We start from the raw sequence: 22621 nt of genomic DNA on the forward strand, positions 1-22621 counted from the left end.
CGCGGGGCTTGAACTCATGACTCCAAGATCAAGAGTCACATGCTCTACCAACTGAGCCAGTCAGTTTTACCCCAACCATTTAATTTTTACAAAAGAGCAACTGAGGTGCAGAAAGAAAGAATCTCTCCGATATCACATGAGCTTTGCCGGAAATAAAATTAAATATCAAATCTTTGTCCGAAGAGAAAAGCACTAGATGGAATCTCTGTTTCCCCAACTTTATTTTGTTTCTTTTCACCAGTCCACTGTTTATCAGAACCTCTCACCTAGAAACATTCAGCTTTCATCTGAGTGGTTGCCATGGTATCTGACAGCACATCAGCCATTGCAGCAGGCACAGTCAGTTTTCTCCCACAGGAACAAAACGCCTTGCACTGAGAAAAGATGGGTAACTGTGCTCATGCTGTGTCCTGGACTCCCGTGTTTCCACTCATGCAGATGCCTGCTCCTCTTTCCTTCCTCAGAAAGCCGGAGACCCTGTGTGTGTATCAAAAACTCCCATAGCCGCTCCAGAAATGAACACTGCACTGATTTTGCACTGAGGCAGACCTAGTTTCAGATCCCATTTCTGCTGCTTACTACCTGTGTGGCCTTGTTGTTCTGTTTTTTGTTTTTCATTTTTTGTTTTGTTTTGTTGCTTCCACAGCCAGAGTTTGTGCATCTATAAAATGGGCATAATGCCATCATATTCACAATACAGGTAGACATTAGCAATAATATGGGGCCAACAGATTGTTCGACATGTTGAATGCAAAGCATGTTGTAGTTTCAAGGTGGCTTCTCTGGGAAGCCAATTCAGAGATGGAAAGTAGCAGGCAGGGCACTTATGAGAGGGTGTACTTGGGGTCAATAGTTGTGGAAGGAAGGAGAAGGAAACAAGACTGGGCAGAGGAAGAAATGGGTTGTGGTGCAGGCCCAGGGAAGATCTCAGCTGAGCTCCACAGGGAGCTCTAGAGCTGGGATGAGTCTTCACAGCTGTTGCCAGCTGAGGTGAGGGAGCTGAGCTGTTCACACTCCCATGTTCTCAGCTATGCAGTACAGGCCACGCTGGAGGTTTTCTTCAGCCAAAGCATTCTGCGGAGAGGGCTGACAGCTGCGGGTCATGGCAGCATTCCCAGAAGCTGGGGGAGTAAGTCCTGCATTCCTTAAGGGGAATCTGGGTTGTGCAGCACAGCAGCCATCACTCCCAAACCCTGGAACCTGCGTAAAGAAAAGATCCCAGGGGCGCCTGGCTAGCTTAGTTGGAAGGGCATGCGACTCTTGATCTCAGGGTCGGGAGTTTGAGCCCCATGTTGGATGTGGAGATTACCAAAAATAAATAAATAAATAAATAAAAAGAGAAGATCCCAGAAGCTTCCAGAGGGGAAACACAGGGCGTCCACAAAGGGACAGAAATAAGAATGATCATATTTCTCAAAAATGCCATTAGAAGCTAAAAGGCAATGGAGAAATGCCTTTAAATGTCCCATGGAAATTGATTTCTAACTTAAAATCCAATTCTGAGTCAAACTATCAATCAAATTTGAAGATACAATTAAGACATTTTAGATATGCAGTGTGTTTTGTTTTGTTTTGCTTTGAGAGAGAGAGTGCAAGTGAGCAAGGGGCAGAGAGAGGGAGAAAGAGAGAATCCCATGAGGTGCAGAGAGAGAAGGAGAGAGAGTGAGGAGCCCCCAGTGGGGCTTGAGCTCACACAATGCAGGGCTCAAACTCACAAACCTTGAGATCATGACCTGAGCTGAAGTCAGATGCTTAACCAACTGAGCCACCCAGGCATCCCTAGATATGCAGTTTTTAAAAAAAATGTTTATTTATTTATTTTGAGTGAGAGAGAGTGTGCATGGGTATGTGGGCACACATGAGTGGGGGAGGGGAAGAGAGAGAGGGAGAGAGAGAGAATCCCAAGCAGGCTCAGTGCTATCACCAAAGAGCCTGTTGTGGGGTTGAATCCCATGAACCCTGAGATCATGACCTGAGGCAAAATTAAGAGTCAGACACCCAACCAGCTAAGCCATCCAGGTACCCCTAGATAGGTAATTTTAACTTTTTTCTTTTTACTTCCCATGCATGGTTTCTCAAGAAGCCACTGGATGAAGAATCCACATAGTAGCCTGGGCTTCACCTCTGTCTTTAAAGCAGGTGCGTGCCTTGGTCAAATCATTGCACTTTTCAGTCATTAGTTTTCTGAGTGCTGGGACTATGTTACCCCTGATATCCCTTCCAGATCTGAGAGTCTTTGATTCTAATATCCTGCAGAGCCGATGAGACGTAGCATGGTTAACAGGAAGAGCATGTAGATGTTGAGTCTGGCAGACCTAGCTTTAGTTCCCAGAGCCACCACTTACTAGCTACGTGAGCTTTGTAAATTACTTAACTGTCCTCAGCCTCATTTCCCAGATCTGTACATTTGTAGTTGTACCTACAACGCAGGTCTGTTTTGAGGCTGAAGTGGAAGAGTGCACGTCCATGGTTCCCAAACTGTGTTGGGGCACCCTAAGGCTCTGCAGTGAACTCACATGGGACCACCGTGGGATTTGCAAATTTCTGAGGGAACACAATGACTTATGTTGGGTACCAGAGGCAGTTGGTAATTTCAACATTAGATTGTGCTATGTTCCTTGAGTCCTGTGTTGTGGTATCTTCACAGAGTGGGGGTTTCAGTGAGATAAAAGGCAAATACCATATGAAAATCAACGTGGAACACAGAATGAGGGTGGTGGTATCTGATCCGATTAAGAAGTTGAGCAGTGTGCAGTAGGTGCATGAATCTCATTAATAAATAATTGTGGTTATTTAAGAATAAAATAAGGGGGCACTGGATGGCTCAGTTGGTTAGGCCTCCAGCTTTTGATCTCAGCTCTGGTGATCATCTCATGGTTCATGAGATTGACCCCCATGTTGGCCTCTGTGCTGACAGCGTGGATTCTGCTTGGGATTCTCCCTCTCTTCTCTCTCTGCCCCACCCCTGCTCATGGTCTCTCTGTCTTTCCAAATAAATAAATAAACTTTAAAAAGGACTTTAAAAAAGAATAAAATAAAAATATTTTTCTTTCAATTTACATGCATTATTTTTTCCAAATAACTACTAGGTTGTGAATATGTAAATGCTTTTTAATTTGTTTGGATCTAATTATTTAGTATTTTAATTAAATTAAATTAATTAATTATTTTTTTTAGAGAGAGAGGGCATGAGTGGGGGAGAGGGGCAGAGGGAGAGAGAGAGAGAGAAAACATTAAGCAGGCTTCATGTTTAGCATGTAGCCCAATGCAGGCCTTGATCCAGTGACCTCGGGATCATGACCCAAAATGAAAATCAAGAGTTGGACGCTCATCCAACTGACCCCCCAGGCTTCGCGAAGATCTAATTGTTTAATAAATGGAGCTGTTAGATATTTCTTTTGGCCCAAGGGAATGGTGGACAACTTACTGAGAGAAAGTTTGGAAACCTCTGATGGAAAGTACTTGGCACATAGTAGGTGCTCAACAAATAGTAAAATTTATTAAGGAAGCTTACAAAAGGGAATAGACTTATCACTTATAGGTTATTTCTGGTAGTGGTGGGAGCTAAGCATAAATCAAGAGGAGTTTGACACATCTTTAGAATAATACTACCAGGCACATAGAAGTGCTGCATAAAGGTCACCTGAATGAGTGAAGGTGTCACAGATAAAAGGTTTTACAAGGCATCTGGGACATGACCACTAGGTGAATAATGTCTCTTCCTCACAGCCTGTACCTTGCACGATATGTTTCCCAAGGACATCCCCAAATAAGAATCCATTCTCTCCAGAGGATTTTGGTCTTTAGTCCTGCTTCACTGTGGTAAAATTTATCTTTTGTAGAATTCCAGTTTGAAGAGTTTGCCACAGGTTCCGACATGTTTCGAACTCGTAATAGGCCTGGCCACAAAGTAGGAGTCTGGTGTGGGAGTTACACTGTATCGAAAGTGAACCAGTCATTGGTTTAGCCTACTTCTCTAGAGAATAGCTGTATTTAAGCCCTTAGGAAAACAACAACATGCAACAATCCAGCATATTACATTCTGTCAATTTTAAGTTTAAAACAATTTAGAAGAAAATATATAATTATGTTCCCAAGCAGCCTCTGCCTATAGTATGGAAACAGGGTTCCCTGCTCAAATATTCAGTCCTCACATGCCTTGTTTGCAAATCAGCTCTTAAGTGAGAACAACTTCTACTTGATGGAATCAAGGCTGTTTTAGTAGTTGTACCTTCCTTTCCCTTGACTTTAGTCACTAAATGCAAAAGTTTTTGATGCATACGTGAAAGAATCTTTTGTTCTTGGTTATGTCAAATAATGGGGTGTTGATAGCAGGAAGGCAGGTTTACTGAGAACTTTATTCCTTACAGGATTTAAGTCCAAGAGAATGTGAGTCTGCTGATATTTACTTAAAAAAAAAAAAAGAACACAAAACAAAACAGGACACCTTTTGGCAGTTTTCACTAAAAATGGAGATTGTAGCTATGGAGATAACTTTAAAAAATAACTTTCAGGGAGCCTGTCTGGCTCAGTTGGTAGAACATGCAACATCTGATGTTGGGGTTGTGAGTTCCAGCCCCACATTGGCAGATTTTACTTAAAAAAAAAAAAAAAAGTTGCAGAAACAAGATCAGTTTCTTATCAGTCTGCCCCAAGGCATTTTGATTTTTATTATTCTTTTTGGTCTTTGTCCCTCTAACCATTCCACTGCAGGTTTAGAACGATACTGATCATTCACTCTGTCTCCTCTTCTCCAACTTTCCATTATCAATCTGTTGCAGGTGACTCCTTTTTTATCCAAAACACACTGAAAAATACATTCTAGGGAGAGGATATCTAAATCTTCTCATAACCACTGTTTATGTATGCTTTAAGAAAAGTGTTAGGGACAGGTCTATTTTTTCCCCATAATCCCCTTTTCTTAATTTGAAAATAAGGAGCAATAGGGGAGGAGAGGGGTCCCTCATGGGGTCTGTGTTCCTGACAAGGGTTAATATACTATGTGAAAGTCTTGCCCAGAGTAATTTCAGCCAATGGGAGCTCACCCTGATGAGGTCATACTTTCAGCCCATGCTTCATTGGTTGCCCTTCTCCTTACTTGGTGTTCTTGCAGATGCTGGGAAGTTTTAGGGATAATAGGAGCTTTTTTCCTCTGGCCACTCATGCATGCAGTCTCTACTGAATCTCTGTAGCATGGCTTGTGCAGGAGTTGCTGAAAATAGGTGGTGCTTAGAGCCACTGGAGAAAATCTGGTTCCCATTCTTGAGCAATTTGATTTCCTCAACTTGAGCCAGCTCTTGTACCTGGGGCTGTAGGGGTGTCTTCTAGTCTGGCCCTTTATCTTTATCTTTGTGTCAGTAACAAGGATTCTCAGCAATGAGAACATGAATGAGATGAGGCTGATGCTAAACTCTGAGGAGGCGAGAAAGGAACAGCTAGTCCTGGGACGAATATATCCCATAATGCTTGTCATCCAGCAACCTTGGGGCCCAGCACTGTTTCACTTCTTAACTCTCTGTGATCTGGGAGCAGTAGCGCTGGCTGTGAGTCAGGCTGATTGTCCTTATGGTCTCCCAACAAAGCTGGAGGGGTGATGATTAGGGGAACTGGGGCTTTTTATCAGCCATCTCACCTCTGTCCATCATCTTTTACCTTGTCTACTTCTGTTGTGGGAAATTGTGTTGTCTGCACCATAGTGGTTGGTGTAGATCTTTCGGCAAGGAAACAATTGTTGAGCTGTGACTCGGAAAGAATTTGGAGAGCTCTTGGCCCTGCTTTTACATCAAAATCTATCTAAACTTCTAGGAAGGAGTGGGGAAGCACCCAATTCTAGGTTGCAAATAGGGAAACGTGAGACAGGAAGAATGAAGTAATTGTGGATGAGATGGGAACAATAAGGGAGTGCTTATCTCTGACAATCAGGCTAGTCTATGTGCATAAACTCATGCTCTTCTTCACACACTTAAGAACTAGAGAACCAAGGAGCAAGATGGCACAAGCCACTATGGCTGAGCTCTCTGAAGAAAATTTTCATGACTGAAAATTAGAAGTGAACATTTTTACACAGTAAAGGATCCTATAAACACATGGGAGAAAATTGGTAGACAGAAAATTCTAAAAGAAATTGCAGCACGAAACATATTCTTATGGTCTCTGAAAGCTGAGAGGGTGACAACATTCTGAAGGTGAATGGGTTACTTGTGCAGTTCTGTGGAGTAGGTGATCAAGCTGATGAGAAACATAATTTACTTGTAAAGCATAAATTCTCTGCCCTTCATGGTTGGGCTTCATCAAGAAAGACTCTGTGAGTCTAAGTTAAGGAAATTTTACTCCATTTTGCTATCTAATCTTGGGAAAGTGGCTCTTTTTTTGTGACCTGGTTTAACTGTCTTGAAACAGGAGAACCACCTTGAATTCAAAGAAAGATTTTGTGAGTGAAAGACTCACTCTTAAGTATTTAAAAGGGTGGAGATGCCATTTAAGATTCTGATAATTCTGTCTGAAGCATCCTGAAACGAATTCCTCCCAGGGCCCCACTCATAGAATAAAGAAAAATCTCCCCATCCTGGTTCAGCCCACCCCTCCAACCTGAAACCACGATCCAGTTGGTTAGAGATCTGTCCCTCCCTAGACTGGATTTATCACAGAAAATGAAGAAAGACCAGGAAAAAAGGAAAGAAAAGATACTAGGTGGCTTCCAAGTTGAATTTGCAATTGTAATATGTGCTTATGGGATGAATCAGATAATAAATTTGAAAGTGTTTTGTAATGTGTAACATGTTAACGTGATAACAGGAGAGATTATTGCTTCAAAAGAACAGGAACTATGTTCTGTCACTGAACCTTCAGTGTCCAATCTGTTGTCTGCACATAGGCCTTTTTTTTTTTTTTTTTTTTTACCTTTTTATCATTGGAAAGTTTTAATCATACAAAGGTAGAAAAAATAGTTTATTGAACTTCCATGAACCCAGCTTCAAACTGTTATCAACTCATTTTACAGGCATTTAATTGGTGCTTTTGGAAGGAAAGGAGTTTAGGAGTGTCTTAGAAATAATTTACCTCCATCCCCATTTTCTTTAGGAGATTATGATCAATATGAACAATAATATCAGAAAATCACATTTCCTATATTTCTCATTGGGTTAATCACATTTGAGAAAAAAGAAATGGAATTCTTGGAATTCTGGGTTATTAAATAAAAGAACTGTAAAATAAACATCCTGATTTTATAAAGAGCAGAACTCAAACTATTTGCTACTTATGCTTGTGATTAATAGTTCATTCAGCTTCAGAGTTTTAAAAAACTTTTGTAGTTTGGCAGGTGGGTGTTGGGAAGTGACAAAGCCATTTTCACTAGGGCTTACTTGTAGGGCTATAAGCCCTCTTCTTTGTTATATGGATGGAATGGGGCCAAGGTCTCCATGTTTCTTGGTGTTTCTATTTTATCTTTGACCCTTGTACTTTGGGTTGGTTCTTTATTTCTAAGGACACAGATAATAGGCAGGCAAATCTGAAATGTTTGCCTGAACAGCCTTTTGGCATTTTTCAACATTGTTTTCTGGGAAGACCAGGGTGGTGAAAAGCCTACGAGTGGTCTACACTGAGATGGGCAACTAGCTATGGAGCTGTGAGTGTTTGAGTGAGTCACTTCCCTTTGGGGTTTCCATATTTGGGTAAAATGAGGCTTTTTTTGTTTTAAGTAGGCTCCACACCCAATGTAGGGCTTGAACATCCAATTCCAAGATCAAGAGTCACAGGCTTTACCAACTGAGCTAGCCATGTGCCCCTAAAATGAGGCTTTTTGATAAAGTGACATAGCGGAGAAAGTGCAGCCTCAAGAGTAAAAAGGGGGTTTTACGAGGGTTTGAATTTCATCTCTATATATTTTCCATATTTCTCATCTGCAAAATGGGTTGTTTCAGGAAAAACTTTATTTTTGGGGCACCTGGGTGGCTCAGTTGGTTGAGTGTCTGACTCTTGATTTCGGCTCAGGTCATGATCTCACGGTTCCTGAGATTGAGCTCAGAGCCTTCTTGAAATTCTCTCTTTCCCTCTCTCTGACCCTCCCTTGCTCTTGCTTGCATGTGCTCTCTCCCTCTCTCTCAAAAAGAAATAAATAAACTTTAAAATAAACAACTTTATTTTCAAGCATCTATAGGATATGGAGTTGGATGGGTAATTCACCTAAGTAATACAACCAGCCAAGAAGCTGGTTATGGGATGAATCTCCCTCCCTCCCTCCCTCCCTCCCTCTCTCTCTCTTTCTCTCTCTATTACTCTACTTGTAATTAGGAAGATGCAAGTGAAATAATGGGTACCATTGTTTTTTTCATCATATTGACAAAAAATAAAAATATACAGAATATCCATTGTTGGTGAAATTTTAAGCAAAAAGGCATTCTCCTATAAAGCCTCTTCTGAGGTAGGTTTGGTAGTTAGCTACCAAATTTATTTTTTTATTATTATTCTTTTTAAAGTTATTTTTTTTTAATTTTTTTTTAACGTTTATTTACTTTTGAGACAGATAGAGACAGAGCATGAACAGGGGAGGGGCAGAGAGAGAGGGAGACACAGAATCTGAAGCAGGCTCCAGGCTCTGAGCTGTCAGCACAGAGTCCTATGAGGGGCTCAAACTTACTGACCAGGCTGCGAGGTCATGACCTGAGCTGAAGTCAGATGCTTAACTGACTGAGCCACCCAGGCGCCCCTATTCTTTATTCTGCTAAATGTTAAGAATATTCCCAATATTACATATTATTTTTACATTTGAAAACAATTAAAAAAAAGGGTGCTGGTGTGAATCTCTCAGCCACTCTGTGAGTTGGTTACTTGTCTAGATCCAATATCAGAGTTAAGAAGAGCCAAGCATGTCTTAGGTCTAGATGGGCAGGAGAAACTTGCATTTAAGTAGCAAAACTTCTTCATGGTTTGAGGCTTGAACTGATAGACCAGTGGATCCGAGTAACCCCTTCTGAAGATAGCACGACTACATGGGAATGAGGGAGGGGTGTTTCCGTAGTCTTCTCTGCTTTCCAAGGTGCTCTGTTAAGAAAGGAAAAGAAAATAAAAGGAGAAAGAAAGAGAAGAAAAGGTCCTAGGCTTCTTTGGAAGAGTCAAGGCGATCTCATAGTTGCAGTATCTAGAATCCAAGACTCCCACGCTGGCACAGAACCTTCCAAGTTCATCTGTCTGTTTGCTTTCTCTGATGTCAGCATGTCAGATTTTATCAGACATACTAGATACCTAGTAATGAAATTTCTCTTTGGGTCTCAGGGAGCTTTCTTTCTTTTTTTAATTTTTTTAATTTTTTGAATGTTTATTTTGAGAGAGAATGTGCGTGCACGTGCACACACAAGGGGCAGAAAGAGATTCCCAAGCAGAGCCCGATGAGGTGCTCCAACAACAGGATCATGACCTGAGTCAAAGTCAACAGTGGGATGCTTAACCAATGGAGGTGCCCCTGAGGGAGCTTTCTTGGATTATAGGTGCCCCCTAACTTCTCTGTGGTTTGCACATTTAGCTCCTACCACTGTGTACAATATCTGGGTGAGAACACAGACAAAACCTCATTTAAGATAGGGCTAAGAAAGAAAGGGGGAATCCTGAAAGAAGGGGAATCCTATTTTCTTGCTTGAGGATAACTTGCCCCAACTCTGAAAAGAGCTAGCACGGAGTTAAGAAAAGCATCACTCCAGGGGTGGTTGGCTGCCTTAGCCAGTAGAGCACATGGCTCTTGATCTTAGGGTTGTGAGTTCAAGCCCCATGTTGGATGTAGAGATAACTTAAAAAAAAAAAATACGCCTGGAAAATTCAAAAAAATATATTAAAAACAAAGCATCATTCTTTTTTAAAAATTATAATGTTTATTTTGAGAGAGAGAGAGACAGATAGAGTGCAAGTGGAGGAGGGGCAGAGAGAGGGAGACACAGACTCTGAAGCAGGCTCCAGGATCCAAGCTGTCAGCACAGAGCCTATGTGGGACTCGAACACAAACTATGAGATCATGACCTAGGCCGAAGTCAGACACTCAACCATCTGAGCCACCCACGTGCCCCCAAAACAAAGCATCATTCTAATATCCTTCAGAACTCCCTGATTTTTAGATTGTACACAGGGTGAGAATGGTGCTCAAGTACTGGCAAAGCTCTGCACAGAGTGGAAGGGTACTACATTTCATCATATAGCTGAATATTTTACCATTAAAAAAACTGTGAATAATACTTATAGAAGAGTATATAATGTATATGTGTATATATGGTTTGAAAGATAATTATAAAAAATAAGCCCCATGTACTGTCCAACCAGCTTGAAAAGTAGAATATTGCAGAACCTCTGAAGTCCCTTGGTGGGGTTGCTAGCACTGTGGTACAAGATGGTCACTCACAAAGGTCCTACCAAGGGGAAGGAAATCTGCTCCAGGAGGATGGGGCCTTTTCCTCAGGTACAAAGGCTCCACCTGCAGCTAGGCTGTGGATCTCTGGGCTGTTGTTGGCCACATAGAGGCTAGCGCAGCCCTGTTCTTGGGTGGTTGCATATATATGCTCCATACCCTCCACTAGAGGTAACAATTATACTGAATTTTCGGTTAAATATTCTCTCATTTTTCTTGAGCATTGTTAAAAAGAAACAACAGGCCTGTGGAGTCACCTGTGCTTAGTCCTGCCAAGACTTAATACCTAACCTAACTGCAATTTCAGCCTCTCCCAGGAGTCACATTTTAAAACAGCCGGCCTGGAATTTCCTGGTCCATGCTAGTGAGGTAATCTGCTTGATAAAACCCCAGCTATTCTCAAAGGGATGGTAACTTGGCCTGAAATAATCCACTCTTTGAACTTCCTTGTCCCATCCTGCTTCTGCATATAACAATCTTCCATTTTGAACTCAGAGCTCCCTTCTAATTGGTAGATGGGATGCTGCCCAATTCATGAATTATTTAATAAAGCCAATTTTATTTACCATATATATATATATGTATATATATGTATTATATGTATGTATATATGTATTATATGGTACATCATCTTTTTTTCCTCCTCAGAACATCATTTGCCTTTGTATTTGTTTTTTACTGTTGTTTTAACGAACTACCACAAACTTAGTGGCTTAAAAAATACAAATTCCTATATTGGGGGCAGAGATTATCTGTGAAGTCTCTACCTTCTCAATTTTGCTGTGAACCTAAAGCTGCTCTAACGTCTTTTTTTTTTTTTTTTTTTTTTTTTTGGCATTAGGTACTAGGTTTAAGCTAGCTGGGAACTCTCTGTGTTATCTTTGCAACTTTTCTATAAACCTAAAATTATTCCAAGATATAAGGTCGTTTTTCTTAAAAAAAAAAAAAAACCCAAAACACAAATTTATTATCTTACAGTTCTATATGTCAAAAGTCTCAATTGTGTCTCACTAGTCTAAAATCAAGGCTCTGGGGGGCCTCTGGAGAGAATCTGTTTCCTTGTCTTTTTTAGCTTTTAGTAGCTGTCCACATTACCATGGCTCCTGCACCTCCCTCTACCCCCACCCCCTTGCTTTTCCAGGACAGCAATGTGGTCTGAGTCAATCTCACATCTAATCACTCCAAAACAAACACAAGATTGTCCGGCCCCCACCCCCAACCTTCAGATACCAATTGCAGGTAGTGGGTCCCTGGGTTACCCCCACTCCTGTCTGACTTGGCTATAAATCAGGGGTGTTCCCATGATCCTCTCCTCAAGTTCAATAATTTGCTATAATGGCTTACAGAACCCAGGGAAACACTTCACTTTCTATTACTCGTTTATTATAAAGGATATTATAATGGTTACAAATGAATAACCAGATGAAGAGGTATGTAGGGCCAGGTGCAGCAGGTTCCTAAGCTTAAGAGCTTCTGTCCCTGAGGAATTTGGGATATACTACTGTCAGAGCCCATGGATGCATTCACCAACCCAGAAACTCATTAAATCTTATTGTTCAAGTTTTTATAGATCTTAATCTCCAGCTTCCTTCCCTTCCCAGGAGGTCAGAGGTGGGGCTGCAAGTTCTAACCCCTCTAATCTTTTGGTCTTTCTGGCATTAGCCCCATCCTGAGGTTATCTAGGGGCCCTCTTTAAGTCAACTGATTAGCATGAACTCAGGTGTGATGGAAAAAGGGGCTTGTTATGAATAAGAAAATATACTCCTTTTACCCCTATAACTCAGAAAATTACAAGGGTTTTAGGAGCTCTGTGCCAAGAACCAGGAAAGAGACCAAACATGTATTTCTTATTATATCACAATGTCACACATATACATTATTTATATTCCATATTTGATAACTAGAATACTTGCAGTCATTGCTGATATTATTCTGAAGTTCATTATTTCCATGTATTTCTTATTATATCACAATGTCACACATATACATTATTTATATTCCATATTTGATAACTAGAATACTTGCAGTCATTGCTGATATTATTCTGAAGTTCATTATTTCCTTGGTTTTTTTTGTGTGATATTTTATTATGAGGTCATATTTCTTGGAACCTTACCTATAGGATTTCCAGAGGATTCACTTTTGCTTATGCAAGGTACAGGATGGAGGGGGGCGGGCACTAACATGATCACCTTTATAGTTTTCAGCTCAGGATTTTCTGGTTCACACCAGTAGTGTGAAATTCTGGGTCCCTCAATATGCTAGTAAACTTGTTTAGAGATTCTTAGAGATGAGTTTTCTTTTTATCTACTCCATCCTCAATTAAGTTGGAGACAGTCAGATTTCCTTACCCTTTCCTTTGGTAGGTCAAGTTCTTTTTTCTTGTTCTCCAGTTGAAGATGTGGCCCTTCAGGGATCTTAGTTTGGGGAATTCTCCAATGTGAATTATGGACAAGATACCAGAGGCCCAGAGAATATGGATGCCTTATCCAACTAGATGAGATCATAGAGGCTGCCCAGATAAGGTGATACTTAGGACACTTGAACTGGAGTTAGGCTTATTGACATAATTACACTGTGTTCCCCAAAAGGCAGGAATCATGTCTAGTGTGTTCATTGCTGTGTCTCCAGAATGTGGCACAGTACCTGGCACATACTAGGTGCTCAATAAATATTTTCAAGTGTGTGAATGAGTATGTACTATCCAAGTATTACAGGTGGAGGGAAACAATACACATAAGACAAACAAGAAGAAACAAATAGCAAAATTTGTTGTTAAAAGGCAACAAATTTGGTTACACTAAGGGCCATTTCATTTTTACACAAGTGTTTTTGTGGTACTTGTTTTTGGTAAGACACTCATTTAGGATGCAGGTAGTATCCTACTCTAAAAGGGAAGTAACACACTTGCATAATAACTATAATACTTCTCCCTCATGTACAGTTTGGTTTCTCTCTTACTATGAAAGACTGAAATAAGAATGTGAGCCCTCATACTTCAGAGTTTCTCTTCTGATGAGCTGGAAGACTGGAAAAACACTGGATGCTTCTGTAAATCATTATACCTTTGTCTTTAGTGGAAAAGAGCAGTCAGGTGTAAATATTTGGCAAAAATATGGTTGTATATAGAGTGTATCTGCAAGTATTTGGGCTGTTAGTTTGCCAGAGAAGGTGTGGCCCTAATGAAAGGAATTTGAGGAGGCTGGCTGGTCAAATGGTAGGAGGACCCAAAAACCTCAGGCCTCTAAGGGAGAGGAAAGGTATGCAGAATGGCAAGATCCTCTTACCTGGATTTCTGGCCAAAGGGGTAGCAGAAGGCCCATGCTTTTGTGAAGGTCAAAATCTCGTTGAACCTCTGAGCACTTTTTATTTTTTATTTTATTATTATTTTTTAATGTTTATTTTTGAGAGCAGGGGCGGGGGAGGGGCAGAGAGAGAGGGAGACACAAATCTGAAAGCAGGCTCCAGGCTCCAAGCTGTCAGCACAAAGCCCAATGGGGGGCTCAAACCCATGAACTGTGAGATCATGACCTGAGCTGAAGTTGGATGCTTAACTGAGTCACCCAGGCACTCCTCTGAGGACTTTTTAAGTTTCCTTTACATGGAGGGGTGCCTGGCTGGCTCAGTCGGTGGAGTGTACGACTCTCAATCTTGGGGTCATGAGTTCAAGCCCCATGTTGGGCACAGAGTCTACATAAAATAAAATAGAATCGGGGCACTTGGGTGGCTCAGTTGGTTAAGCATCTGACTTCATCTCAGGTCATGATCTCACAGTTCGTGGGTTCCAGCCCAGCATTGGGGGAGCCCCACTTCTCTCTTCCTTTCTCTCCCTCCCTCTCTCTGCCACTCGCTCACTTGCAACCTCTCTCTCAAAACAAACAAAATACTAGAATAAAATAAAAACCTTATTCCCTACCCTTAGATAAGCTATTTTCTTCTTACAAAAATTTTTTTCCCCTCTTACACAGGTATAGGAAGAGGGGAGAAGAAAAACAAATACCTTTTTTTTCTTTTTAAGTAAGCTCTACCCGCAACATGAGGCTGTAATGCATGACCCCAAGATCAAGAATCACATGCTCTACTGAAAGAGCCAGTCAGGTGCCATCCCCCTTTTTTAAACAATAAAAGTTCTGATTGTGGAAAAAATACCTAGTTGACTATAGGAATTTAATCAAGAAGCCAAAAGAAGTTAGCCTTACAGCTGATGATTTCATTGGCTTATATTATTGACATACACTGAATTCCAAGTGATCAGGCCAAAAATGTGTACTTGGCAGAGATGAGAGTTACTGTCAATTGTTCTAGCTTCCCAAACTGGATGGCACCAGTAGCTGTGTGAGTGAATATGGAAGCTGAAATAAACATTATGTTAACTTTGGTTCTATTCCAAAAACATTCTATTCCAGAGATATGTAAGATGAAGCTTTTTTAGGGCAGAGATCATGATTATATCCCTTAATACAGTACCAGGGCCATAATAGTTGCTCAAGAAATATGTGTTGAATAAATAAATGGCTCAAAGGTTACTTTGGGTTGCTAAGATCAGAACAGTATTTGCCATTATTTTGGATGTTGGCGTGGGATTTGTACACCCTGGAACACTTTCTTCTCTTTGCAGCTAGTAATTTTTTTTGTTTGTTTGTTTATGAAGAACATGCATTCTTGTACACTGGCACAATGGTCCTGGGGAAAGTGGCCCAGATAGGTTCCACTGCATTCCTTAGAAGAGCCAACAATACCACTCTCTAATGGTGAGTTGCTTCTTTATGAGAAAATTTTAATTTTGTTGAGTTTTTAGTCCTTTCTTTTTCCCCAATATACAGGAATACTTCCAGAAAAAAAAAAACTAGCTGAGTTTGATTGAATTCGGTAGCATTTTGCTACTTTGTGGGAATCCAGGTAGTTACAACATCATCTTCTAGGCAGTCGATTTTCCTGCACATAAAACTGCATCTATATCCCATCCTTATCAATACATATGTCTTATTCTATAAGTGGGAAGTGTAAATATACTTCCTTATTAGAGAGGAGGTATGCTTATATGTGTTACAATTCACAAGGTTCAGATATCTTAAAAACAGGGGTGCCTGGGTGGCTCAGTCAGTTGAACATCTGACTTTTGATTTTGGTTTGGGTCATGATCCCAGAGTCATGGGATTGAGCCCTGAGTTGGGCTCTGTGCTGAGCATGGAGCCTGCTTGGGATTTTCTATCTCTCTCTGTCTCTCTCTCTCTCCCTCTCCCTCTCCCTCTCCCCATCTGCCCCTCTCTCCTGCTTGTATACGCTTTCTCAAAAAACAAAAACAAAAACAAAAACAAAAAACTTAAATAGCCCCAAGGGTTTGGAGGCTCTAAGTGGTTGTTGGTTTTCATTTAAAAATAGATTTACAAGTATTTAGCAACTTCTGCCAAAAAAGACTTCCACATGGGGCTCATCACTAGTAATAAAAACCCAGATGGTGGCAAAACATCTCCAGAGACTTCTTTAGGTCTCTGAAAGCAGCATAGGAGAGAAGAGTGAAAAATTGGAGTACAGAGCTTATAAAATACTTTTATGTATACCAATTCATTCAGTATTACTTTTCCTATTTTACTAATGGGGACTCTAATGTGCATTTAGGTTAGGTACCTTGCCCAGAGTCACATGGCTACTAAGTGAAAGGGCTAGAACTCAAATACAGGTTTTCTTATCGTAAGTTCAATGTTCTCTAAAAAAATTTTTTTAATGTTTATTTTTGAGAGAGATAAAGAGACACAGTGTGAGCAAGGGAGGGGCAGAGAGAGGGAGACACAGAATCTGAAGCAAACTCCAGGCTCTGAGCTGTCAGCACAGAGCCTGATGAGGGGCTTGAACTCACCAATGGTGAGATCATGACCTGAGTCGAAGTCGGACGCTTAACCGACTGAGCCACCCAGGTGCCCCATAGGTTCTATGTTCTTATTCCAGGTCTGACATTCATAAGTATTCAATGTTTGTTGTGTTTATTTTACTTTTTAAGTGATAAAGTTAGTGGGGATGGGATATGTCTTTTTGGCTTTGGCTGACTACTATGGCTCCAGTTTCTTATGAGCATGCTATTAAAAAAGATAATAGCAGCCTTGATTGAACAAAAGTTCATCTATATGCTATTCCTCAAATAGCCTTGGTCTGATATGAGATCAGTAAGGGTGAAGAGGATACTTAAATAATGAAAGTTTCCTTATTGAAGGCACAAGAGAAGGGCTCAACATCCTGCTACAACTAGAAGAGGGAATTCAGACTATTCCATAGTGGGGTTGCACAGAAATTCATTTGCTTTCTCTTTGAATAATAAGGGTGTCGGTTGTGAAGTGACTACAGAGATCTATTCCTTCACTTCAGTATCATCCCAGTGACACTGGTCACCCTGGGGAGTCAGACATGCTGAAGTCCTCCCTGGCATCTAGAATGTGTTCTGGGGTTGCAGGAAGTGTGTATTTCTTCCATAGTGATTTGACATATGACTTGACTTCTGAGGGAGATAAAGTCTCTGCTCAGAGCAGGTGGGTAAGGTGTTTGTTTTCCTGGGCTATAAAAGTCATCTCACAAAGAAATAACTACAAAGTTTCACCTGAAGTGATAACTTTCCTGGCAGGGTTTACCTCCAGCGCAAGTCTTAGCAACACACCAATCACTTCTCATTGGGTCCAAAGAGCTATCTGAAATGCTGTTTTGACACTAATTATATATTCAAATGTAACCTCTACATCTATAGGTAAAGCATTTGGAGGGAAAAGGAAGAAAATAAGTGATGTAATTTTGAGGTGTTTTCTTACTTATAGTGACTACCAAATGAAGACATTCTATTTATTGCAAGATGTTACATTTCAGTCAGATAATTCTTTGTTGTGGGGAGGGCTATCCTATGCATTGTAGGATGTTTAGCAGTGTCCTTGACCTCTACCTGCTAGATGCCAATAGCACCGAGAGCTCATAGAAATGCCTCTAGACATGGCCATAAAAATTATCCCTGGTTGAGAAATATTGTTTTAACCAAAGCAACAGGATATTATGAAAAAAATCCAACAACTCCCCCTACCCTCCAAAAAGCTCACTAAAGTGAGTTCTGAAATGGACTCCCCCTAGAAATAAGGGTTTAGACAGAATCAGGTAGATAACTCTAAATACAACAAGTTATAAAAAGTCAAGTGAGAAAATAATTTTTTGGAGACGGTTGCTGGTATGCTGTGATTCTTACCAGATGCCTGCCTTCCTTTTACCTCAAGCTGAGGGAGAGGAACGTTCAGTGGAACTACTCAGACTACATGAGATGTGCCTTTGTAGTTAGAGAGGCACAGTGGACCTGTGTCTGATTCCTGCCTGGAAAATAGAGAGGAGCTGAGAGGGGCTGGCAGCTGTTTTGGTGGAAGAGCAGAGGAATGCCCAAACTGCACTGGGTTTGGACTGTCCTCCCCAGTTTGTTTGGGCAAGGAGTACGTGAGAGATTCACGCAGACCAAGTGTGGACCATACAGAGCCACCGCTAGCCTAAATGGCACCGTGAGAAGGAAGTTCTCTTTCATCCAGACACTTCATACCTTCTATTGAAAAATAGTCCCACTAATTTAGTTTGGACAAAACACTTTATTGCCACCTGCTGGAAAACTGTCAAAATCAATAGACAAATCTCTGCAAGGATGGTGGGAATGGTACTCCCTAGGGTATGCAGTGCACCACCACGCATAACTATATGGGGTGGCCCTGGGGCCACTTGCAAATGGGCCAGTGTGAGAGCCATCTTAGATCCTAACAGACAGAGTTCTTACAGAGCATAACAAGTTTCAACAGACAAGAAATTGGAAGTGGGCCTCCAGAATGCTAGGGCCTGAAAGAGGAAGTAAAAGAACTGTCAGAACAGAGTGCTTTTCCTGGGTGGATAACCACCAGAGGATGGGGATGCGGGTGGTTTCTAAAGTAACTGTACAAGTATCCACCAGGAAAAAAAAGGTGGCTTTAAACATCTACTATGCCCAAGTGTTAAACCATCACATGGAAGTAAAAGTTAAGAACTTTCCCACTCCCCTTACTTTTCCTCTCTCCGCCTCCCTTTGCCTCTGGTTGGTAAGCTGAGGTAATACAAAAAAGACCAGGCATGACGCCTCTCTCGGGCAAATATTGAGAGAGAAATCCCCAGCTGGAAAAAAGGAAAAAGTGTCATTTTTTGTGACTCAAACACCTTAGGACTTTTTTTTTTTTTTTTTTAAAGTAAGCTCTATTCCCACATGGCACTTAAAATCACGACCCCAAGATCAAGAGTCATATAGTCTATAGATTGAGCTAGGCAGGAACCCCTCAAACACCCTAGGAATTTTCTATTCCTAAGAGGGACCATGGAACCCAAGGAACCCGCCTGAACCAAGTGTATAATAAATGGACTTCGACTGCCCAGGTTTAAAGGGATGGTGAGAGATGGAAATAAAGGTGTTTTGTTTCATTTCTTAAATTTTTGTTTTAAAAAAATTTTAATGTGTATTTTTGAGAAAGACACTGTGAGTGGGGAAGGGGCAGAGAGAGAAGGAGACACAGAATCTGAAGCAGGCTCCAGGCTCCAAGCTGTCAGCACAGAGCCCAACCCGGGGCTTGAACCCACAAACCACGAGATCATGACCTGAGCCCAAGTCAGATGCTTAACTGACTGAGCCAGTCAGGTGCCCCTTGTTTGTTTTTTTTTTTTGTGTGTGTGTTTTTTTTATGTTTATTTATTTTTGACAGAGAGAGACAGAGTGTGAGCAGGGGAGGGGCAGAGAGAAAGGGAGACACAGAATCTAAAGCAGGCTCCAGGCTCTGAGCTGTCAGCACAGAGCCCGACTTGGGGCTCGAACTCACAAACTGTGAGATCAGGACCTTTGCCAAAGTTGATGCTTAACCAACTGAGTCACCAAGGCACCCCTTGTTTTGTTTTTTTTTTAAATGATACTCCTGATCTTGCATAGATTCATACTGGTCACATATAACACTGGTTACATGTTATAAAGTAGGATCTGGAAAAGATATCTTCCAAAGACATGTTTTTGAGTTTTACAGGGGAAAATGGTCATCAAATTAATTTGTGTTTTTGGGAGCCCATACTTTGGGAGTGGGTTCAAGGCAATCTCTGTCCTCTGGGAGCCTACAGTCTTGGGTTTCATACTGAAGAGCAATGTCCCTATTACAGTCAGTTATGTCAACAAGAGCCTGTGTTGCATAGGCAGGACAGGTACAAGAAGGTTTTCACTCTAATGATTTACTCTATTTTACTTGCTTACGATTAAGCTTTAGAAGCAATCATGTTGCCCCTGTTCTTCAAGGATGTAACCACAGGTAAAGCTTCCATTTAAGATGTTCAAAGAAAGATGCAAGGCTGAATGCATAGGCTGCATCTTTTTTTTTTTTTTTTTTTTAATGTTTATTTATTTTTGAGAGAGATGGAGGGCGGACAGAGAACCTGAAGCAGGCTCCAGGCTCTGAGCTGTCAGCACAGAGCCTGATGCAGGGCTCAAATCCGAGGACTGCAAGATCATGACTTGAGCCCATGCTGGCCGCTTAACTGACTGAGCTACCCAGTCACCCCATGAATGCATAGGCTGCATCTTGATTGGGCTGCTGTGGAACTGGGGCCTATCTGGTCCTCAGTTTGGCAAGATTCAGAAACTTACATTTCACTTCATTTAAGCCTAATTAGGCTCTGCGAAATTAATTCAGATAAAACAACTTTATAACTCAACCCAGTGAACAGAAGCTGATTTACAACCCTCAGGTGAATTTATTAATTGAGAAAGAGTATATACAACTAGTTTAACTAGTACCAGTCATGTCCATTGTCTTGGACAATTGTTTCTCAGCGGGTTTATTTACTTAAGACCCCTTAAGTGATGGGAAGACTAATTCAGAGTATGGGTCTTTGCATGTTCTTAAGGGATATCCAGAATTTAACTTTGCTAGTATATAAACTCTAATAAAGGCAGAGATCTTATTTGCTATAAGTATTGAAAGACTAGAACACAGTAAGCATTCAGTGGGTATTTACTGAGTGAGGGATTGAATTTGAATTAAATTTTTACCTGTCCTGATAATAGGTATTGATCCTGGTCATTAGAATCAGTAGCCTCTCTCCTGGACAGAGTGGAAGCCCACAATACATTCTTATTCAGATTCTGCTGGTTCTAGATTCTTTATGGACCCCACCCTTCCTTTATGACAGCATCAACTAGGCATGTGACACTGAAGGTACAGATGACTTATTTCACTGATGAAATCTGGGAGCTACTCTGGCCTCTGTAACACATTTACAGATCATCTCACACGGTGACTTTTTTTGCTTTTTTAAAAAAAATTTGTTGCAAGTTCTATGAGGGTTCTTGTTTTACATTTTCTGGGTTACTAACTTGCACCTCAGGCAAGCAGGAGACAACCGAATTGTGGTCATTTGTATTTTTACAGACAACCAGACTTCTTTTTGCAGGTGTGGCTTTACCCGCCATCCAGGGGTACAAAAGCAGAACATTGCGTTTTACTCAATGGAAGATGCCAAAGCCTTTATTTAACACACTAAAGCAAAGAAGAGATTGGCTGAATATTCACACCTTTGTGAGCTCGTGGGAGCTGCAGGGTCGGTCTGGGTGGCTATGCAAGAAGTACCGACTCCCTAGACTCAGAGGGCGCCTCATTCTTTATGCCTCCTTGCAGCTCTGCCTTTGAAACTGGTTTAGTGTAGCAAGCTCTCTGTGAACATGTAGCCTATTAACTTTCATATTCCCCGATGGTTTAGCACCAGAGGCATATATGTTCTCTCTGGAGTCTAGGGCATGTCCTTAAGTGAAGAGGAAGGGTGGAGGGCGGGCAGGGTTCCGGATCTGACCCCCAAAGCTGGGAATGGGAACGTTGAGTCACTGCTTCGGCGTGCTTGGCGGTTTTCTGTTAAGGTCTCCGTGCTCCTCACCTGGATAAGGGCACCTGGGTTTTTCTAGTCTTCTGCAGGAAGGCACGGCCCCCTCAGCAGAGGCCAGGAGAAACGTCGGTCTTCCAGTTTTTTCTTCTATCTTCTTTCCAACCTCCCCAAACTGAGGACCCCAAATACCTCCCTCAGGCCCGCGCCCGGCTTCTCGCACCCTAACTCAGGGGCCCAAGTTTGGGGCGGGAGGAGGTTAACTCCAGAGCACGCAGACTCCCGGGCTGAGGCCAGGAGCTTTGGGGAACCCCCAATCGAGGCTAGCTCGCCCGGCCTCTGTAAGCGGGCCCGCCCCGCCCCCTCCCACGCACGTCACGTCCGGTCCGTCCCCCGCCCGCCCTCCGCCCTCCGCTCTCCTCCCGCTCGCCGTTAGGGAGGGTCTGCGCCTCAGCCACTGCTTCAGTCACCGCTCCTGCCCCCTCTTCCACGTCTTCGCCGCCGCCACCGCCGGGGGCATCCGGGGGTCGCTTACCGGGCTGGCCCCGCGCCACAGCCGTCGCTTCAGCGTCCCGCCAGCGGCCGCCACAGGAGGAGGCTCGCCGGCCGCGGAGCCACCCGGGGACTCAGTTCTCGCTCTATTGCCGTCGCCGCAGGTCCTGGAGAAGCGGCCGCGGCCGGGGAGCGGGGCGTCGCGGTTCCAACGGTAGGTGAACGGACGGGTACCATTATCTGCGCATGCGCGGGTCGCCCAGGGCCGCGGCCCTCCCCCCCTTCTGCGCCCCCCAGCGCATAGTACCACCCGCGCAGTGCTCAAGGGCGTTGCTTGTTGGGGTGCCCAGGCTGGGAGAGGTGCCCTGAAGATGGGCTAGTACGTAGAGCGGGCCCCCTTTCTGCTCGAGCTTGAAGAGATGAAGCCTTGCCCGGGCTGCTTGCGGGGGGTGGGGGGGTGTGGCAGTCTTCGATTTTTCAGTCGCTGCAATGCGCGTGAGCGGGTGTGCCTTCCTACCTCCTAGCTCCCCCAAACTCCAAGGCACAGCAACCTACGCGTTTGCTAGCCTCCCCTGTGCACCAGACTGCGCCACTTCCCTGCCACTTCCTTGATGCTGTTCTGTGAAGTCAATGCAAAGAAAAAAAAGTGTGGTTTAATCTGGGCTAAACTACCCCCCCCCCCCCTTTTTAAGATCACGTGAGATGAGTGGTTGCTGACTTCCTTAAATCGCTCAGAGAATATAGCCAAAATTGGGCTGTTGGTACACTGGGGACTTGTCTAGAATGCACTCTGAATATGCAGACCAGAGGGGGTACAGCGTTAAGTTTCATATGGGGCGACTGGTTTCCGAGATAAGG

The 22621-nt window shown here is 42.5% G+C and overlaps 1 protein-coding gene, 1 long non-coding RNA gene and 1 other non-coding gene across 15 annotated transcripts in view; 2 read left to right on the plus strand and 1 right to left on the minus strand.

Moving 5' to 3' along the window:
* Positions 1 to 8697: 8697 nt before the first annotated feature.
* On the minus strand, positions 8698 to 20554 carry LOC128778365 (uncharacterized). Its single transcript, XR_008423972.1, has 2 exons — positions 20448 to 20554; positions 8698 to 9042 (listed from the first exon to the last, which is right to left on the minus strand). It is a non-coding gene; the product is annotated as an uncharacterized LOC128778365 (long non-coding RNA).
* On the plus strand, positions 14002 to 14074 carry TRNAE-CUC (transfer RNA glutamic acid (anticodon CUC)). Its single transcript has one exon. It is a non-coding gene; the product is annotated as a tRNA-Glu (tRNA).
* Positions 20555 to 21862: 1308 nt separating the features above from the next.
* The window catches only part of FAM13B (family with sequence similarity 13 member B), an 86729-nt gene continuing 85970 nt past the window's right edge, over positions 21863 to 22621 (plus strand). For all 13 annotated transcript variants that reach the window (XM_019424252.2, XM_019424255.2, XM_019424258.2 and 10 more), the window contains exon 1: positions 21863 to 21977. The gene's annotated coding sequence lies outside the window, so the exon portion shown is untranslated. The remainder of the gene's footprint in view (positions 21978 to 22621) is intronic.

This window comes from Panthera pardus, unplaced genomic scaffold (genome assembly GCF_024362965.1).
Source record: "Panthera pardus isolate Hobbes unplaced genomic scaffold, ASM2436296v1 HiC_scaffold_2, whole genome shotgun sequence".
In the NCBI taxonomy this organism is placed as follows: Eukaryota; Metazoa; Chordata; class Mammalia; order Carnivora; family Felidae; genus Panthera; species Panthera pardus.